The 21,992-nt window shown below is 34.0% G+C and overlaps 1 protein-coding gene across 4 annotated transcripts in view; it reads left to right on the top strand.

Moving 5' to 3' along the window:
- Positions 1–21,992, top strand: part of Cad87A (cadherin 87A) — a 722,801-nt gene that overhangs the window by 142,695 nt on the left and 558,114 nt on the right. For all 4 annotated transcript variants that reach the window (XM_072528743.1, XM_072528744.1, XM_072528741.1 and 1 more), the window contains one exon: positions 5,977–6,038. The gene's annotated coding sequence lies outside the window, so the exon portion shown is untranslated. The remainder of the gene's footprint in view (positions 1–5,976; positions 6,039–21,992) is intronic.

Below are 21,992 nucleotides of genomic sequence, written 5' to 3'. Positions count from 1 at the left end.
ATGAATTGGAAGAATTCGGTGTTTTAACTTGTACGAAAGGAAACAGTAATACACTAAGTTTATTCTTTGATACTTTAAATATATACGAGGGGATTTCAATAAATATTAAAAGGATTTTCAAATGCTACATAATCACTACGACAAAATTGTAAAGCTTGAAAATCGATTAATAAAATTTTGAAAAAAGGAGCAACCGTCACTATTTTGGACAATAAACAACAGAAGAACTGATATAAATCAAGAACATGAATATGTTGTCATTGTAAATTATATGGTAATTATACATAGTTATCATAATAATATTGTTAAATGCAGTGGAAATATTAATTTAAATTCTCAAATTTAAAATTACTTTGGACATGGCGGAAAGTGAAATACTATGTTGTCTGATAACTTGATATATTTTTGCACATGCGTAGTTAAGAATCTCGTCATGTGTTTGGCTATGAGTTCATAGAAGAGAAATCGAAATTATAGATAACAGTTATACTCCAGTCGTCATACACGAAAATGTCACTTAACATCTAACAATTATACGAACAAGCTGAATTTTCCTGAGAAGGTCAACTTTGTGACCTCAAAAAGATGCAAACAAAGTCTGCCACTCCCACTCCCAGCTCTAAAACCCCTTCTTAGGAATAGAAAACAAAAAAAAATTATTTGCCAAAAATCAGTACGTCGTATAAAAAAAATAACAAGATGAGCTGAGAGAATTTTGAAAAAAAATAATACTTAGCACTTTTTACGTAGAATCAGCCGTTCCTTCAGAAACAACGCCTAAAGCAATCGGCGATTTTGGTTGTCAATTAAGCAGGCGATTTCTATAGCGACAAGCTAATTACGAATTAAGTTTTTGTATTCAAAAATTAAATAAAACAATCTCATATTAAAATTTACATTTTCGCAAATGGTTTATATACATAAGAAATAGAAATGTGTTTTTTCGATATGTTTATTTACTACAGATATTAGATATGCTCGACACTTTAATTATACATTTTGAGTGCGTTGCATTTATGGGAAACGAAATTAATATAACGACCAGCCCGATAATAAAAGTTTATGGCCTGGCTTTTAAAAACAAAGAACGCGTTTTCTCTGTTGAGTTTTAGTTTTCAGTAATCATTGAGGCACCATTTGCATCGGTCCGCGATACATATACAGAAAATACCGTCCCTTTGAGAATTAATGACGTTTTACAAAATAAATATTATTAACATTTTTTTCTACCTTTTATTCGATTCAATTATTTTTTATTTTTTTTTTCCGTAGTAAATAAGTTTATCACACGCATCCACACAACGGAATATATCAATTTAAAATAAAATTGGTATAAACTCCGGAAAGGCGAAAGAAGAGGTGGCTCTAAAACAGATGCAAGTAGCTTTAATTTATACCAAAAAATAAAAGAAATGATAGGTTCTAGAAATAGCATAAGAACCAATATTTTTAAAAATACTAAAGGGGATATAGTTAGTCATAGCAGAGCAGTGCAAAGCTTTTGTGAACTATAATTTTTGAAAACTGGCAGGTCCCTGGTCTTCCTGGCCTTTCGGCTATACGACCGTTAATGAATCCACTGCCCCTACGAGACCGACACCAAAATGAAGGTGTCACGCTTCGTACACAAGGAACGTCTCGTGGGGCTCCACCTTCCCCGTAGTACCTGCTTTGCGATTACCTCGCCTACCCGTTATCCCCTCCCACAGGCGGATAGGCGACGCAGGCAGAGGAATTTCCACCTCGCACGTAGACAGGTCGCCGCCGAGGATCTCTCCTCTACCGCTCTTAAATCTCCTGGCGGGTACGTGCCGGGACACCAACACCACGCTTGACGCAAGGCCAAGAGAGGTGTGTACGGGCCCAGCTCGTTCAACCTCGCCTGGTTCTCTTGGAATGAGAGTAGAGTGGTCCCACGAGAGTCTCGTCTCGGATACTAGGAGTGTAGACCGGTGACTGTGACGCCTAAGCGTTCGTGTGCGTTTCTACAAAGCCGACACCTCAAGCGACGGCTCTCCACCTCTCATTTCCTACCCATTAGTCGCCTCTTACGACAGGCAGGGCCTTCTGACCTCGGCTGTATTCTTATCTCCGCGAGCCGAACGGAGCCGAACGAAAACCGTGATAGCCTTGATAATCGCCAAAATCCAGACTGGATAAGGTACTGAAGAAGAAGATATAGTTAGTAATATTGCGAATGGAGAAAGAGAACAACTGTCATTAGAAACCAACTTCGGATTAATAAACGCATTGATGAAGATGCTATGGATGTAATGGTTGACTTCTTTAATCTAATAAATCTAACTGCCACAATTCCCAGACAATGGTTGCAATCGACCTTTATAACAATTCCCAAAACATCAAGTGCAAAAAATCTGCTTAGATCACTGAATCATAGCTTAACTAATTCATATATTTAAAACGTTTTCAACAATAATATACAGCAGAATTGTTCAAATTCTTCAATATGAAATTGGTGACACACAATTTGGGTTTAGAAATGGCGTGGCTCAAGTGATGCTTTGTTTGATATGAATATGCTGATCCAGAGATGCATGGGCATGAATCAGGACATGTACTTATGTTTTGTAGACTTTGAAAAAGCATTTGATAATGTTTAACATAAAAGAGCTTGTAGATATATTGGAATCAAACTGCTAAGGTGAGAGTTGACAACCAGAACACCCGAGATATCAAAATACAGAGAGTAGTTCGCCAGGGGTGTATGCTGTCTCCTCTACTCTTCAATATCGACAGTAAAGCGGTTTTTAAAGAAGCACATTCAGATTCAATGGAAGGTATATCTATCAATGGAAAATTTTTAAATAACTTACGTAAAGGAGATTGTTAATATTAAGTAAATTTCGGTAAAAAAATAATTATATACATAAACTGTTACCTACGAATAAGAATAGAATAAAAGGAATGATCAGTTGTCATTTATCGTCGCCTCTCTTTCTATGCAATCGTCGTATGCTTTTTTTAGCATGAAAGATGATATACTTAAAGTAAAAAAATATATTTTATGTGTTTTCAGCTATAACAAAGCAGTTATTATTAGTATGCCTTTGAAACAAAAACTTACTGATTAAGTCGTATAAACCTTTTAAGTAACTTATTGAAAAGTATTTGGTAACTAACGAAGTTCTAAAAGTTTTTCTTTTCTATAAAATGTTCAATCTTACTTAAACGACTTCGTTTATACGCCAACTGCATTCCGTATTAGATAAAAGCTTATATTGAGGTGTTACTCCTATAATTAGACCTTAAAAGCAGAGTAGCGTTTTCAGAATTCATATCACGGAAAATGTGAAAGCAATCAAATGGAATGAACTGAATGATTATGTGTAAAGATTATTTAATTTGATTTTACCATATTCTGATCATTACTTGATATATTATTCACTTATGCCGCAAACACGTGGGTGTGTGTTAATTTTGACAATTTTTGTAGTGGATTTATAATAGAAACGAAATGTTTTTTGAACGTTAGGGAAATAAGTCTCTACGCACAATCCGTTATAGGTTTGTAAATAAGTTGGTAAAAGAGAATAGGCTACCGATTTCGCTGTTTACAAACTTTTACAGCATCTTCAGGCCCTCAAGAAACTAAGGAAATCTACACCAAATGCAGAGGTCCTGAAGATGCTGTAAAAGTTTGTAAACATCGAAACCGGTAGCCCATTCTCTTTTACTAACTTTATTAAAAAACCTACAGCGGATTGTGAGTAGAAGACTTATTTCCCTTACATTCATGAATATGTGCTTACACCAGCAACCTTTTCATCATTTGAAATGTTTCTTGTTCAATATGTTTGAATGTTTCATATTTTTTTTAAAAAGTATTAATATATTTAAATAAATCTGGGCAAGAAAGGCAGCATATTGCAGACTTTAACGTAGTTTAAATGTCAGTTTGGGCTGATTTTTTATATTAAATATAGCTGGTTTCAAATGCAGTGGCGAGAATAGTTTGGAATAGCAGTGGTGTTCCAATAGTCAAACTAACGAAGCAGTGGCGTTCCAAAAAATGCTTACAATAAGTCAAATTGTTGAAGATAGGTACCAAATAGACACAGGGTATATAAAAAATATTAAATTGTACTTGGCAACATTTTGGTATATTTGAAGCAATACCTATTACAATATTATTACTCATTGATTTATTTACAATATTATTTTTAACAGCGTAATACTTTACGGGAGCGAAACTCGAGAGAAAACAGAAGAAGCTACTACTTAGCATTGATAAGGATTTTTGGCGTAGGTCATCCCCGTATATCCAGAATGCTTTCCGCCATGCCGTTGTCAGTAATTGTTCTAATCTGCAACTATGATATGGCGCATTTTCCATAACAACCACAGATTCAGGTTCTAATGTTGTTAAGATTCTCTTAAACCAGCGCTCAAATACTACGAAGGTCATTTCTTTATGATAATTTCCTGTTTTTCTTGATTCAGATTGAAGCAAACCATCATCAAGGAACCCTGTATCACTTCTTTCATCATGTTTCATCCTGTTTCATCCAAATAATATATTTTGCGTCCAATGCTGCGTTTCATTTTTTTCTAATAACATACTTTTTCTGTTGCATTTTACATATCAAAAGTTCATTTCGCGCGTAGTCGTGATTAATAGTCTACGAGATATCTTGGGCAAGAACTCATCGTTTTCGAACTCTTGAGAAATTTTTTTCAGTGTTGGAATTTCACTCCGAAAATAAAACTTATAAATTTTTCGACGTATAACATTTCTTGTCTCGTCATCCAAAACAATGTTTTTTCCACCTCTAGTTTTATCTTTTTCTTGCTTTTTATTTTCCGATATATTTTTAAGCACACGATAGATACAGCTAACGGATACTTTTCCTAAACTGCTAAAAATGTCGACCGCTTGGCTAACATTTTCTGCCGACAATTCCTTCACAAACGTTTCGTATCATTTGTTTCTCCTCTGACGTTAACATTTTCCGCCTCTTTTGCGGCTTTTCATTTTTGGAATCGACATCAGAATTTTGCGGTCTTCTCTTGGAATAGTTCGGTTGTTCGTCCATGGAATTTTAATAATCACAGAATATAACTAAAAATTCACTGTATTAAACTAATAACACTCGGTTTACGACCACAAACTTCAACCGCACAAAATAGAATCACAAAATACAACACATATACTCCCGTCAGCACCGCCTATGTAAATGAACGTTTCCTGCTTCGGCACTAGCGGTTATGTTACCGCTGCGATGCTTTACAAATACCCAGGTTGCCAAGTGTTTAAAAAGGAATGGTAATGCAATGTAAAATATCGATTTTTATTTTATAAACTTAAATATGTAATCAAACGGAACATTTCAATAAAATGTTTATGAAAATTTTGTGCTCAATTTTTAATATTGAAAAATTTTTTTTTTTTTTGGTATTTTTATCACGTATGTACGGTAGCTCTTGGTCAAGTCTGATATAGAGAAGCACAAGTAAATGTACTGATTATACATTCTGTGATTTCTTATGAGAAAACGCAAATTGAACGGATAGTTTTGGAGGGTCGCTGTGTACATTTAAATTTGAGGATATTTGGCTTTTAAACGATGAAATCACTCTTCCAAATAGTGGAATTTTACTGTATATATGTACATATTTACATTCACAAGATATATTCAAAAAATATTGGCATTATACATTTTTGTTATAAAAATTTGCCGATATATGCAAATTCGTGTTCAAATATAAAATTTATGCAAAATAAGCCAGATATGCAAAAAATCCATTTAGCATATATTCCGATCTCTAGTTATAAGATATTCGTCTTAAGGTACTGAAGAAATTTTAAATCCAACCAGTCTCACAGACTGCACGTTACCGGTTAAGAGTTAATAGCGAGCTAAAACAAAATTTTATTGCTTTGTTCTTTTCGTTACTCTAAATGTTATATTCTATTTTGATCTTACGATGACATTTTGATGGTTTATTTTGTTGCAGTAATATTTATCTATGGCCCATGCTCCACGCTATAACACGGAATAGAAGAAATATAACTGTTGGTAAGTTCTTTGCTACATATTATTTATTTTAAGCTGCTGTGTGTACCATGTTTAATATTCGTGTACTAAGTACTTGAACTTTGAAAATTTCTAAACAAAAAACAACGATGTTTTTTTTTTGAAAAGATTTGTCTGAATTATAGGTAAAATCAGTTTGTCCTGAGTGCGAACTGGAACTAACCACATTTTCAAAGCAGCTTCTGATCACTAAGCTACAATAGTATTCAATTTTTCGTTGATTACAGGCATAATGGGAAAGCAGCAAACAATGTTATTTCGACTGGTATACGATAATGATCGGCGATTCTATCTGCTAGTGAATTATCGCCTGAATTTAACGTTAATTTATATTTCAAACGTGTTCGAAATTTGCGCGTACGATCGCAAAAAAGTAATGACTGCACACTATCTGATTTCATTCCGAGGCTTTTACACTAACAAATAAAATTTACTTGCTGACGATTTTCCCAAAAAGGACGACAAAATACAAGGGAGAGACAGATTTTACACGTTTACACTAATAATTGAGATACAAGAAATGATTCTCATTAAAATGTTGAATGTATTGCATATGTGATGTGAGTCCATTTTAATTTGGATAAAGAGAAATACAATAAATGACTTACAATCAATTTATTATACCACGGACGACTGGTTTCGCATACTACAATTTACTATGCGTCCTCAAGTCTCCAGTACGGTAAACTAATTGCTATAGTTCTTTTTCATCATATTGATAGCACATTATGTATGCAAATCCTCAACAGGTCAAAAAACCATAGGCGTCACCCTATACTTGTTTTGAAATAAATAAAAAAAATTAATATTTTAAGATGCCGTCAACAATTCATTATCTTTTAAAAAATCTTCTGTAAAATAAGTGTTCACTAATCTCACTATACCTTTTTTGTGCGTAAAAAACGTCGGTATATATGCCACACGATTATTGTTAATTATACACGGGTGATTAACGAGAGAATTCAATGTTTCACGAAATAAATTAATGTAAACAGTAATACCTTCCTTGTACCTTCTTTGAACGATTACCTGGAATTACTGATAAGGCTTCACTAATGATAGTTTAAGTAGTTTTTATGCCACATTACAGCTTATGCCAATAATATAAATTAGAAATTGTTTGCATCTTCCATTTAGTTTGTAGATGTACATTGTTCATGTCTTACCTACCTACGTTTTTGGTGTCGATATTTTGTTATTTGCGTTTAAAAATGACGTCGACAACAGGTTTTATCCCGGTTAAGTGTAGTTTTAAAGGTGTCTTCAGTCTAAGAGAGAAAAATATAATATTAAATGTACACGATGCACTTGTACATCAACGCCCTTTAAGTAATGTTCGTGAAATTGTTAACATGTGTTCAAATATGGCAGGGGTTGGAGAAGCAACAATTTATAGATTCCTAAAAGAAAGAAAAGGAGGAACTGTTTCATCTCCCAAGAAGAGTGGAGGGAGTACACCCTTGGAAATTGAAGAAATACATAAAAACATGATAAGACGCAGCGTCCACTCATTTTTTTTAACAAAGAATTTCCAACATTATACAAAATCCAAACATTAATTAGAGAAAACGAAGAGTTACCAATCATAAGCAACAAGAAATTATGGGGACTATTGAGAGAGATGGGATTTCGTTGGCAAAAGAATAGAAGAAAATCCGTTTTAATCGAAAAAGATTACATTTTATGTTGGAGACGAGATTATCTAAGAACTATTAAAAAGTACCGAGAAGAAGGGAAAACAATTTTTTATTTGGACGAGACTTGGCTAAATGAAGGTCATACTGTACCATATCTATGGGTTGATACAAATGTGAAAAGTTCCCGTCAGGCATTCATCGAAGGTGTATCTACTGGAATAAACAATATTCCCGTTGGAAAAGGACGCAGACACATAATAACCCATATTGGAAACGAATACGGTTTTGTCAATGGTGGATTATTAAGTTTTGCCTCAGAATCAACCAAAGATTACCACGAGGAAATGACCGCTGACGTTTTTGAAGAATATTTTGAGCAAATGTTGGATTTAATTCCAAAAAATTCTGTCGTAGTCATGGGTAATGCTAGTTACCATTCAAGACTAGCAGAAAAATTGCCAACAACAGCATGGAAAAAAGGAGAGATAGTCGAATGGTTGGATAAACACGCAATTGAGTACAAGGAGAATTCGACAAAAATGGAATTATTACCTATTGTAAGGCAACATAAAGCAGCTTATAAAAATATATAATTGATGAAATGGCATTAAACCGTGATGTAATTATTTTACGTTTACCCCCATACCACTGTGATCTGAATCCGAGAGAAAATATATGGTCTCAAGTAAAGGGTGAAGTCGGACGCAACAACAAAACTTTAAAATTAGAAGACTTACAACAATTATTAGAACATTCCTTCAAAATGAAAAGTAACTCCAGAAAATTGGAAAAATGCTGTTAGTCATGCTCACAAGGAAGAAAATAAAATGTGGAATTTGGATAATATGACTGATGCAATGCTGGAACCGGTAATAATTAACATTGGAGTTGAAGATTCCTTAGAGTCTGAAGAAAGCAGTGAATCTGAAATGGAATTTGATTAAAATAATATTCATTTTTTTACAAATCGGTCCCTGTTAAGGCCACAAATTATTTTATATATAACCAATAAACTGGCAACTTTATTTAGGGATTAGTAACCCTTAAAACTATTGTATTCTATTCTGCTTCAACCTTTATACCTGGTGGTCATACTCAATTTAAAATTGTTTTCCTATATACTTCTGTAAACTTGTTGACAAATATCTATTTTTCATTGAGTCACCCGTATCAACAGTTTAGGGATTTGCATACATAATGTACTATCAATATGGTGGAAATGGACTATAAAAAAACGAATTACCAATATTAGGGTACAAAATATATACAAATTATGCCAATATTGTGTGTACAGTTTAAGGGTGTACAATTTTAAAAATATATGAATATTAGTTACATGTTAATACAAGACATATTGATATCTGTACGTGGAATCACACTTAAAGCTCCGTAATGCATAGCTGCTGTTTGGTGGTCATCAGCTTTACTGCACATTGACAAAAATTGGGAAGTTTTTGTGGAGAGGAATGTTATTGTTAACAACAGAAAAAATCTTATAAAAGGTATTTAAAGTTTCATTAACGTCATTAGAATCCAGAGAATTCCAATCCGTTTCATACAGTTCTCGATATAAAGCAGGAAAATTTTCTTTTATAAAGTTGTAAGTTAAGTTACAACAAACTACGACAAACATTTCATTAAAAATACTAGAAAAAGGCTTGAAAAGGCGTAAGAGTGGATTAGAACTATCTCTCTACAGGATTATAAAAGGTTTGAAATTTAAATGGAAGGAAACTAGAGATAATCGACGATTATCAATTGAATGAGCACGATCCTTGCAGTTTCTAGAAAAAACTTTTTTCTGCTACAGTTAAAGTGTTGGACAACTTGTTTATATCTATATCATTTCTTGATTTATTATTCCCTTGAAATTCTAACGTAACAAATTTTGCTTTTTCTCCCGTATCTGTGATTTAACTAAAACGATATACTTGCTGAAAATCGTGAAATGTAAACTCACTAAATTGGAATCGAGTATCCAGTGACGAATTGAGAATTAATTAGAGACATCGTTTTGCTGTGCGCTCTCAATACACTTCTAAATGGAAATTAGTATGTTTTTTTAGCTCTCGGACGCGACGGTGTTGTTTGAGCGTTTAGCGTAACGATGCAGTAAATATACAGACATGTACCGTAGCAGTTTCGCCGTAATTTGGTTTGAAAGTCTTAATTTCATTGTGAAAATGGAAAAAAAGCAAATAAACCAGGAAGTTATCTGCAATATTGTGGTATTATCTTTTTGCATTTATAATAACTGTGTCTTTAATCTCAAAGAAATATTATACTCAAACTTCTGGAAATTATCGCACAGCTTTACTGACTAACTGGCATTATTGACATTAAATTGTATTATAATAAAATTTCCACCATTTACAATTACGGTCAAAAACAGTTATATATTTTCACGTTCAATAAATTTATAAAACAAAACATTAACTGACTCAATCAATTCTATTCTATCTCAAAATTTTTAATTGCAGATGTCAAATTTTATTTCACTTTTTTTAAATGTTATCTCCGGGTTTTGTCTGGGTTCTCAAATACTGTTAAATTGTAATTTGGTAAAAAATGCAACAGCAGTAAAAGAAATGTCAAATAAAAAAAAATTCAAATTTATTGATTAAATGCTTTGCAAACAAGTTTATTACACATATAAGCCATAATACCAAATGCTATTAGGATATCCCTGACAATTAAGAAACTTGTCAGTCTAGATTTAATCCCCTTTAATTAATTTCCCATACTACTTTTCTGAGCTTATAAACAATTAAACTTTATAAATTTTGCTTATTAACAATTCCGTTTCAACATTTGTCTCGCTGTGATATTTTTCAAAAAAATGCTCTGGACCCTCTTGTCGAACTCGTTCGCTAACCACCTGCTTTAGATCTGCTCTCAAAAACCCGATATAGATCTCTCGTCCGAAACAAATTTCTCTACTCTTTGGATATTAAGTTCTCCCGATGCAAGTATAAATTTGTTTTACTTACAGATACTGTTGCTATCCAAGCTGCTTCCACTCCTCTTAGTCAGCATACAAAAAACTGCTTCCACTTTTCTTTTTAAATGAACACTTTCGAAAAACAAATTATTTTCTTTCTTAACTTTCAGCATATAAAATTCTCTCTACTTTGATGTTACTCTTTGGACGGCACAGCAACACATCACTCCACTTTTTTTTTCAAAATAAGCTTCACTTTGCACTCTTTGTTGAACAATCACATTCTAGCATTTTCAAACACACCAAAATTCCATTTATTTAATTTTTATGAAATGTCAAATAATTAAAGATTTTGGATTTTTCTCTTAAGCCACCAACAAACAACTTTGCATAGACCAACTTTCTACCGAATTTGCAAACATTGTTAAACCATAATCGGTTTCTTCGAATTTTTGAAACGAAATCATATTCTATTCATGCTTAAATTTGTACCTAATGTCTGAATCTATTATCGATTACACTCTAATGTTTGTTCACTGAAATTTGTATACACACTTGTCGTCTGTCATTTCACTGATCACTTTCTTATATCTAGAAATACAATCTTTGCCAAATTTTTCTTTTACTCTGATAACTTCATAACAATATATATTATATAAGTAAATCTAAGTAAGTAAGAAAAAATGCAACTTGTAACATGGTACCTTCAGGGTCATTCGATACGCGAAGTAATTGATTTATTTATTGTTGCCTTCGAAAATAGACCCCCACCAAGTGTTACAACAGTTAAAAATACCATTAAACATTTTCAAACTTCGGGATGTGTAAACAGTTGTAAAAAGTGTCATGAAGGTAATGAGCCACATGTTAGACCTGTCGATGAGGAGCGTCAAAACAGGGATATTGATATTTGTGCTATTGTGGAAGCTAGTGAACCCTGCAATAGTGTACAAATTGCTAGGGAAGTTAACGTGAATGTTCGAACTGTCCAGCGAGTTCTCAAAAGGGATGGGTTTCACTGTTTTAAGATACAACCAACAAAAGAACTGTTTCCGGAAGATAACTTTAGGCGGATGGAGTTTTGTGAAATTATGTTAGATAAACAGAATGAAAATGTACACTTTTTAAAAAATATTTTATTTTCTGACGAATCTTTATTTTCATTACATTACAAATATTTACAACTTTTACAGAGTGAGATCATTCCGGCAGTTCGACGCCTTCCCGTTAATTTTCAGGAGGTTTATTTCCAACAGGATTGGTGTTCGGCTCACAACTCTAGAGCAACTATTGACTTTCTTAATCAAACATTTCCTGTTCGATTGATAAGTACACGTGGTACAATTAAATGGCCCGCTAGATTCTGTGACTTAGCGCCTAACGATTTCTTTTTTTGGGGTTTTCTTAAAGAAAACATTTATATGCATCAGTCTGAAAGGGCCACAAACCTAGTTGAATTAAGGGCAAAATACTTCATTTCTCTGCAAGCTCATTCTCCTCCTCATTCCAAAATATGAGGAGAAATCTGTATGACAGACTTGGTTACTGTTTAGCAAACTTGTTTCCAAACTTGAAACAATTTTATTGTTTTTTTTTAAGTGCAAACGATTCTTATTCTGATTTTTTTTCTTCTTTCTTGTCTTCTCTGTTATAAGCTTTGTCCATAAAATGTGTACAATTTTCAGTGACAATAAAGCATATTACTTATTTATTTGTATTGCTATTAAGGCTGTTTTATCGGTGCACCAAAACCTAGAGACAGTGTTTTCTCTGTTATTTACTGACAAAATGTCTCGAAATTTGGACACGTTATTCGAAATTATGTTGCCTTTAAACTGATGGTTTTACTTTTTTTTATTTTTTTGAAACTTCTGTTGAAAAATTGGAATATACTGTTTAACGTTCTATTATAACCAAACTTTTTACGCCCATCACTCGAAAGAGTTTTTTTTTCTGTAATCGTTGATTTTTGTTTCACCTTTCTGTGTCCAGTAATAGTCGAGAAAAGCGTGTTCCAATTTTAAAGAAAATTGCTAAGAAATACTGAAATCTAATAGTGAAACGTGTTACTCATCATTAGGCTTAGTTTCATCGTTATCGCCTTCGTGACGTCAAATCTCATGAACGTACGGTCAGTTAGTTCGTGTTAAAACTAATTTGAATAGAGAATAATGTATTTGTTGTCATTAAACTACCCGTCGGCCGGCGGCACTGAGTAAAGATGGTCTCGCGTAAGCAGTGTAGAAAAGTAAGTGATACGCCCATTTGAAATCGCAGAGTACTTGAACTGCTAAAACAGCCTTATAACCAAAAAATTAGTTTTAGAGCATTATAATAAATAAACTCTAGAGATGGGATTGCAATAAATCTTAATTCCTATGGTCAACAAAACAATGTCGTTCTCTGTATAAGGAATATGTATTATAAATTTTGATAAATACCCAGTTCGTAGTTGTTGATTCGACGTTAACGTACTTGTATTATAAAGTTACAAAAACCTACTTACCGAATAGCCAGTAATTTCAGTTAGAAACAATTGCATCGTACAACTTATCTACAAATTTCGCAATCTGTAATTTCCACTCAACTGATGTCGAATGCGAAATTATGCAGATTTCAATATTTTCGTGTATTAGACCCTATGGCAGCTGTAGCCTAATCCCTATTTCGGGACAGGGATTTTCGATTTCCCTACGAAGAGAGAGTGTGTTTCACTGATAACGAATTCACTGAAAAATCAACAAATTCATTTTCAGAAGGAAAAAATATCACTCCCAATATCAAATATGTTTGCAAAAATATAAAACACAAATGTCCTTATGGATATCCTATAAAATTCATTCTTATTTCGCTAAAGTAAAAATATTTCGTTTATTATTTTCAAATAATTATTTTATTCCTAATTTCTCTAGATTTCGTTCATTTAACTGTCTGTTTTACTATTTTTCGGTTCTGTTTTACTATTTTTATACTAAAACACATATTCACACGCTTACATTTTCTTACATCGAAATATTAATATTCAATAATTAAATTTCTATTTGGATTTTCTACTAATTCAGTCCAATTTCCTTTACTGTTCGTATAACACTCGTATTCATTCCCCGGATATCTTCTACCATTTTGTTGGTTTAAATACTTGCCTGTCAGCAAAGTACTATAATGTTTATTTTAATTTATTTAGTCTTGTTACACTAACACTAAAACACGATTGATAACGTTTATTTATTTAACCGTACCACATTATTTATTAGACTAACTCTTAAAATCTAACTGCCCCTATGTATAGTTCCGCCTCATTCTTCGAAAAGCTTCCAAAACTCAGTGAAAAGTCTCTCGACATCAGCACAGCCCCAAATCTTTATCGAACATCAAACTTATGTTCGATCAGGGGCGTAGCAAGGGCTGGTGTGATATTGCCCCGTCCTTAAGAGATGGTTACTCCTTTTGTTTTTTTCTTGATAGTCACTAGGTAGTCATTGACATTAATAAGTCTTGCAGGAATTTCTTTAACCTAAATAATAAATTCCTTTCCAATGATTATTTCACTTCTCGCAGGCACAATTGTATTTTCTTTAACTGCTGCTTGGGCAGTGCTGTCAATATGTGGATGAAGAAATACCTCATCCTTACCAACTTTAATTACCCTATTCTGAAAATCCATGCAATTTCATTGCGTCCATTCCTAATACAACATTCTCTTCGATATCAGCAAATATGACAGTATAGACGAACCTTTCTGCCCCAATTCCTAATTGAATCTGGATTTTTCCATGGATGTTGGTCTTTTCATCTGTGGCAGTCCGCAGTCGCAACCTTGTTGGTAAAAGTTGGTCCTGGTTACTCCGGTATCCACCAACAACGTATACTTTTTACTATTTATTTTTCCATCTAAATAGACATTACGACACTTTCACGACAGTTCAAAGAAGCTATTAGTATAGAGCGTGTTTGGAAAAGTTCCGAAACGAAGCTGCCCCCTAAGACGGACCGGTTCTAGTTTTCCTGCTGGCGAATTTCTTGATTTGTGCCATATTAATAAGCTGGTCAAATTTGTCTTCATATTCTTCCTTTTTTAAAGTCCTAACTTTACTGTACGCACCAGAGACATCGACCAAGGTCTTGTGACGAGCTAATATTAGTGTTCTCTGAATTTTATGATCACGAAGACCATCAATAAATGTATGGACAGCCAACTCATCCATCATGTTTTCAGGAGTTTTTGTCTTCGATTTTTGTACTATGACTGATAGACATGCTCCAAGTGTTTGTGACCATATGATATGTTTATTCTCTTCTAAGTTATTCGAAATCTTTTGTTTTCTCTTTGACCATGGTCTGAATCAGCAGTAGTAAGGTTTACAGCCTTTTTTCAGGTCATCCATTCGCTCTTGCGGCTGATTCAAACTGCCTCCACTACCTTTAGGTATTGACAGCGGCCCAACTTATATTTCGTCTCGTCCTCTTTTGTCTCTACAGCAATTGTTTAAATTCCTGTACCTGCTGTCTATTTTTCTTCCATCTTCTTTTTAATGTCTTTCAGTTTCTGTTTAAAAGAGGAAATATCAGCAGAAACTTAACTTCAGGCTTTTTCCGGACAGAATTTAATTCTCCAAATTCTAGTTTCCGACGTTAATATGTCACTTTTAAATCAATTTCTTAAAGTCTCGTAGCCATTTTTTATAGAATTTATTTAAATATTCCATTTCTGGCACCAATGTTATCCTTAAACGAGGTCTTTCTAAGAATAAATACAGAACTGGAAATTTTATTTACTATAAGGATACGAAAATATTTTGGTATCTATATATTTCATCACCAAGAAAGATAATTACGAACTTTTAAAATTGATAATCAAAGGAAAAATCGAGGAAAAGGGAGTTTTGTGTTGAAGGCTAAAGAACATTCGTCAATGATACAAAGTTAGTACATATTGTGCTGTGATTACCAAAGTTCGATAAGAGCAGACACTTACAGAGGATAGTTCAGTTATTCGGCAACGAAAGCAAAAATTTTTTTTCTTGTATTTCTTTCGTTCGGAGTAAACTCCAAGGTTAAAAAATATCTGTATTATTTGATGTTTTGATTTCCAGATGATAATTGCTATCTAAAATTGTGTTTTAAAAACAGCTCTAATTAGTTAGTATTAATTAATTTATTTTGCAATTCTAGTTTATTGTCAGAAAAAACTGAGACGCAGAAACAACAAAACAGCTTCATAACAATTTTCAACCGTTGCGCTTGGGCTCTGTTTTAAATATAGAGAGTTCGTTTGTCTGCAATAAAAAGAAACACACTGCGTTCTTCTATCGCAGGCTTACGGTGATAAATTATTGTTGAAATAAGGACCCAGGTTTTTGTTTGCCCTCCCCGAAGAAAACTGAATACTATACCGATGCGAAGAATTATAGTTTTCGCTTTTCATGGAAATTATGCGAATATGGTATCAGTGTGCAGAATTGCCGTTCCAGCAAACGGTTAGTTTTCTAAAGATTTATCGCCAGAAATAATTTTCTGGGATTTGAGAGCTACGAATATATGAACGCTGCGGGTGCTTTATGGCAAGTATTTTATGTGATTTTGATTTGTGTATTCTAAGTGGAATTAAAATAGGAGGTTTAATTGCTTTAAAATTAATCGCTACAGGGAATGCTGGAATAAGAGGGCTGCTTTGTTATTTAACAGCAAGGGAAAGTTGACTTGGTAGCAACTATTATTAGAAGGCGACATCTTCATTATGAACGACCATTACAGCTTACAAACTTTTTTGTATCAGAATATTGTTATTAGAATAATTTCTACAGTAGCGTCATCTATGCTATGATAAATGCAGATTCCTTTTTTCCTTTCAACAGCTCAGCAAAACGTACTCAGAAACCTCAAAGGAGAATCCTGAGATGCTTCATTGAGCCATATTTCAACAAGACGAATTTATGAACTCTTTATTTCTCCTGGAAACTCAACTATTACATAGTCGCCTTCTTTATAAGTACCTTTGGTTTTTTTCAGAATTATACACTGCGTTTCTCAAATTAAAACTTATATCGCTAATATCGTCTATACTGTCACCTGATTCAATCCATTCCTCATCAGACTCTGAATCAGAGGAAATGCCATATGTTGTCTTTGTTTTTCTTTGTGTGCTTTTCTTTTGTTCTATTTTGATTCTTTTTATTAGTTCACGCTCTTTTTTTTAGCGAGCTTTTCTCTGGCTCTTTTTTGCTTGTTCTCTTCATGTTCTACTTTAGCTTTTCCTTTTGCTCATAATACTCCTGCCACTGTTTGGAGGAGGCCACTGATGGTATTTTTTCCCCCTTCTGTTTTTTTCCTTTTGGCAGTTTTGGTTCAGGCCAATAGAGAGCTCTTTTAAAAGGAGAAGGTATTATAACATTTGACACATTTGGTGAATGATCTTGCGTCGTTACTGACGGGTTCTTAATTTTTGAAGTACTCGTACTAGGTGGATCAACGTCACGTGAACTCAATGGACCTTTAAAGTAAAGCGTTGACTTAATCACATTAGTATTTGGAAAGATATCATGTGAAGTTGAAGGGATCGGCGTTGTGTAATTTTTTGACAGGTGTCATATATTTCATCACGGTGGTCTCGTCATATATTTCATCTGCAGAATTGTTGGGGATTTCTTGTAGCTGTTTTTTCTGTTTATTATTTTCTTTACTCTTACAGTCATTATCTTGTTCAATTTCTTCTCTCTCCTCTTCCGTTTTCTTGTTTTGTAATGTAGCACATTTTGCTTGATAATCATAGTCAATTGTTTTATAAAGACAATAAAGTGTCAAAAATCTTCTTTATCCCCATTCCATTCTTCAATCCTTCTAAACTGTAAAAGGTTTTCAGGTTGAATATATTTTTCCAAACATTTCAATGCCCGTGCTAGCTCTCCAATAATTTTTGAAGCTCGACTTGAAGTGTCATCAGAGAGTTTACTCTTTGATTTTATCTCACCTGGTATGGTAATCCCCTGAGGATTCCAAGGTACTAACCTACATTTTCTAAATTCGTTTTGGAGTATGGAAGGAGTTAGTCTCTCTTGTAACAACGTATTTAGTAAAGGACAAAAATGGACTTTTTTTAAATTGGATACTTGTGGTTGTCAATTCGCTATTGCTGTACTATATTTTTCCATTCCTCTTTAAGAGTGCGAAAGCTGGCAATGTCCATGGGCTGTATCAAATGGGCTGCGTTTGGAAAAACGGCCGTAAGAATTATGCCGTTATCTGCACAAAACCTATTAGTATGCAACGTGAGATGTGAAGCATGTCCGCCAATAAAAACTATAACAGGTAACTTAATGTTGTTGTCCACTAGCCAGGGATGAAAAATATTCGCTATAAACTCAGAAAAAGTTTCACCATACATCCACCCAGAATCGGATTTTCCTATTCCCCAGTTCGGGAAAATACCAAGACGATCAGGCATTCCTTCTCGTCACTGTTAACTTGCTGATACACAGTTTTGTCTCCTTTCCGTGCTAGGACTTTCCCTCCTTTCGGATTTAAGAAAAATGCAGATTCATCACTATTAAAAATTCTGTAAGGATCGTCTAGAATGGACCCATGTTCATTTTTATCTAAGTATTCGCATACTTCTTTAAACCATGTTTGGATATTTACTTTTGTTACTGAAGATCTGCTTACAGTAAGATTTTAAGCTGTTCTCTTCGCTACTTCTTCATGTCGTTTTAGAAAGCTTTCATACCATCTTTTTCCCGGCCTATTGTTTGTGAATGGATTTTTACGTTTTAGCTCTATGATTAGATGTTGAACACTGTCCAGTAAAGTATCTTTTCCAACAGGAAATCAGGCTTTAGCCATCGAAAATATCCATTGGACTACAATTTTTTCTTCATCATGTGTTAAAATTGGATCCGGTCCCATTCTTCGACATCGTGGCGTAATTCCTTTCTCCTTATATGTCAGATCGGCACGAGGAACTTTAAACTTCTTTGCTGCCCTTGCAACTGCTGCTATAGCGACCTCCATTTGTTCTTCAGAGTAAGACAACATCTGACCCTTGATTGACGGCATGATAAAACCTAGAAAGAAAGTTTATAGAAAAATTACAAGGGTCCTATTTTGTTCAGAATGATCCAAAAATTAAAAAAATTGTCTAACTGAAAAAATTGTTTTTTACAATTTCTAAAAAAAAACTTTTTCGCATGGACGACCCCGTAAACCTAATTTTGGGGTATCTCATGAAAGGTATTATGCAAAAAAATCTCAATGGAATATTTTTACGAACTAACCCGAGCTTTTACCCTTGTTAAAGAGGTACAGCATTTTTTCTGAGAACAGAGTTTTTAATCTCACAATAGTGGAAATATCGCGCTTTCTAGGTTACATTGAAATATATATTGTTAATTTAGAGAAACTTACTTTTTTATTTTAATTATTATTATATCTAAATTTTTTGAAAATATTATCTAATGCCATGAAGGGAAACCAACATTTGTTAAGTTATATCCAGTTGTTTAAACCGAACTTCGTTTATAATGAAAGATAATTATTCCTATATCCACTCCTATCGCCTATTCTCAACAAACAACGGCGTCACGCCCGTGCTAGAAAACAACCGATAAGTTTTTTTGGTCGTGGAAAAATTCAAAAGCCATTTGGAGGTGATTCTGTATTCCCGTCCACGCCGCCTCCAGAAGGGTGGATGTCCTTACCTAAATGCGTCCCGTACACTTCCCATACTTACATTATTTGTCCCGCGCCGCGAGTCTGAGTGTGCGGGGAATAACAAAAGAGGAATTCTATGTATATCGGTTGGAACTTTAGTCACGATATCCCGGAGTTATCAAATATCGATAGTACAAGAACTCCGGTAGAGAACTGGATTGAATTGCAACGAGGAAGTTAAAGTTTCTAAGTGAATATAGAGGAAAATTTTTATGATTGCACGTTTTAATTTTCCGTCATAGAAAGCGATATCTAATAAAATTGTTTTTCCCTTCGGGGTTTTTGGAATACAAATTAAAATTGGCAACTGAAATAAAATAGATAAAAATGTAGTTTATCGAGTTTATAAACGGGACCTTTGTTTAACTCTTTTTTACGATATTTATACCATACTAAAAAGATCTATTAAATATTTTTTTTACTTATAAAAACGCATCACCTATTAGAACTCGAAGCATTTTCATATTTTTTTGGTAAACAGAAGGGCTTATAATACTCAAGTAAATGACCGTTTTAAAGTGTAATTTTACATCCAAATTTTGATTTAGGTTCCTCTTACCATCTACTTGACTTTTGGAACTTAGCCCAGGGTTGCTTTTACTTATGGGGTGAGAACCACTACGTCTCGGGGGCGAAAAACATACCAAAGAATGGAAAAATAAAAGTATTTTTGATATGTATAAACATTTATTCCATATTCAAGCACTTTCCGCTTACAAAGCCTTCTTCAGAGCTACGGTCAAGTATTTAAAGTATCACTGCTAGGAGATGTATGATTTGGTAAAAAATTACAAAAAATTTTCTTTTTAAGCTGGTTCTATTACAAATTTTCCATTGAAAAACACAAAAAAGACTGTACACTGGACTCCACCAAAACATTTTAAAAAATTTGGTTATGGTAGGGGTTTCACAACCCGACCATTTATTGGAGTTGACCCGGATACATTCCACTTTCAATCAGCAGAAGAAGCAATTTAAAAAAAATATAGAAGAAACTTCTAAAAAGAATGATGAAAAATTCGATGAAACTTCTCAAATTATTAAAGAAGCAGCTAGACAAAACGAAGAAAAACTCGAAAATGTTTCTAGAAGATTCGACAAGATTTCTCAAATAATTAAAGAAGTATTTAGACAGAATAATGAGAAATTTTAAAAGAAGTTTCCAGAATACTTGCTACCACCAGTTAATGTAGTAGTTTTAGATCCTGTAGTTAAAGAGGAATCACCGAGAGACGAAACGACACATCATATGAAATTCAAATTGCCACCATTTGATAGGAAGTCTTCTTGGCCCATAAACCTTAGACACTTTAAAGCAATTGCGACAGCCAATCATTGGATAGAACAAAAAAGGACTGTTTCCTTGACTGCTGCTTCACGGGGTGATGCTGCGGATATCTTCAGATATATTCCTAAGGGTCAAAAAAATTTTACCATACCTTCTTCACTCTACTAGAATACTATGGAGATGCCCACCTACAGCAAGTCTACAAAGTACAAATAAGAAACGAGCAAATGAGAATTTGCAAACATTTGAAGCAGATGTTGCTCGTATAGCGCGGTTAGCTTATCTGGATGCACCAGACAACATATTGGAAGAAATTGCTGCAGATCCCTTCGTCAATGGGTTAAGTGACAGTGAACTACAGAAAGATTTAGAATACAGAAAGACTAGCAAGACCGAAAGTTTTAGATGAGGCGCTCGCCATTGCCTTGGAACACGAAACAGCTAGTCAAGCTTCACGGAGCTATCGAGTAGGAACCTCTGAAGAAGGCAACGAACAAAAGGATAACCGTCTGGAGGAAATCGTACGGAAAATAGTCCGTAACACGATGGCGAAGAGACGCGAACCCAGATGTTGAATAGGGGCGACGTAGGTTACGTTCGTAATTACAAGAAACTAATACAACAGTCAGAAAAGTAGAACAGATTGAACTCTGGACTGGAGTTCATTCAAATGCTGATGCTCTATCAAGACAACCATGCAGTGCAAATTGTAATCACTGTCGAAAATTAGAGGAATGACTTTGCTTCGTGAGACGAACCACCGTCATTAATGATCAATGGCAGCCTCAACAGCTACAAGACTCCCAAGAAGATTATCCATGTATAAAAAGAGTATTGGATTGGATGCGTCGAGGTGAGAGACCTTCATAAGACAATGCATGTAGTCCAGAAGTCAAGTTCTACTGGGGCCAATGGAATTACCTGGTACTAAAAGATGATCTTCTACCTGATATGGTACAGAATCTAAGCTTCAGTTAATTGTACCTAAAAATAAAGTTTCAGAAGTATTAGACAGATAATTAGATTTCAGACACTTTGGTATTACGAAGACTTTGCAAAAAATTCGAGAATGGTTCTATTGGGTGAACTGTAAAGATGATGTTGCCGGAAATGTAAACTGTGTGCAACCAGTAATGGTCCAGGTAGTAAAAACAGGACACCCATGAAACAGTATAATGTTGGTAGCCCTATGGAAAGAGTATCAATCGACATTGTAGGTCCATTTCCAGTAACGGATGATGGAAATTAATATATCATGGTAGATTATTCTATAGCTATAGATTATTAATCTCGAATTATGTGCTAACCAACAAGTCTTATACAGACAGAGGACAGAGCTACGAGGACATATGACGTGCTCTAACTAA

The sequence above is a fragment of the Diabrotica undecimpunctata genome, chromosome 4, assembly GCF_040954645.1.
Source record: "Diabrotica undecimpunctata isolate CICGRU chromosome 4, icDiaUnde3, whole genome shotgun sequence".
Taxonomy (NCBI): domain Eukaryota; kingdom Metazoa; phylum Arthropoda; class Insecta; order Coleoptera; family Chrysomelidae; genus Diabrotica; species Diabrotica undecimpunctata.
The sequence above is the reverse complement of the archived record's forward strand: the minus strand, read 5'-3'. Positions and strand labels throughout refer to the sequence as shown.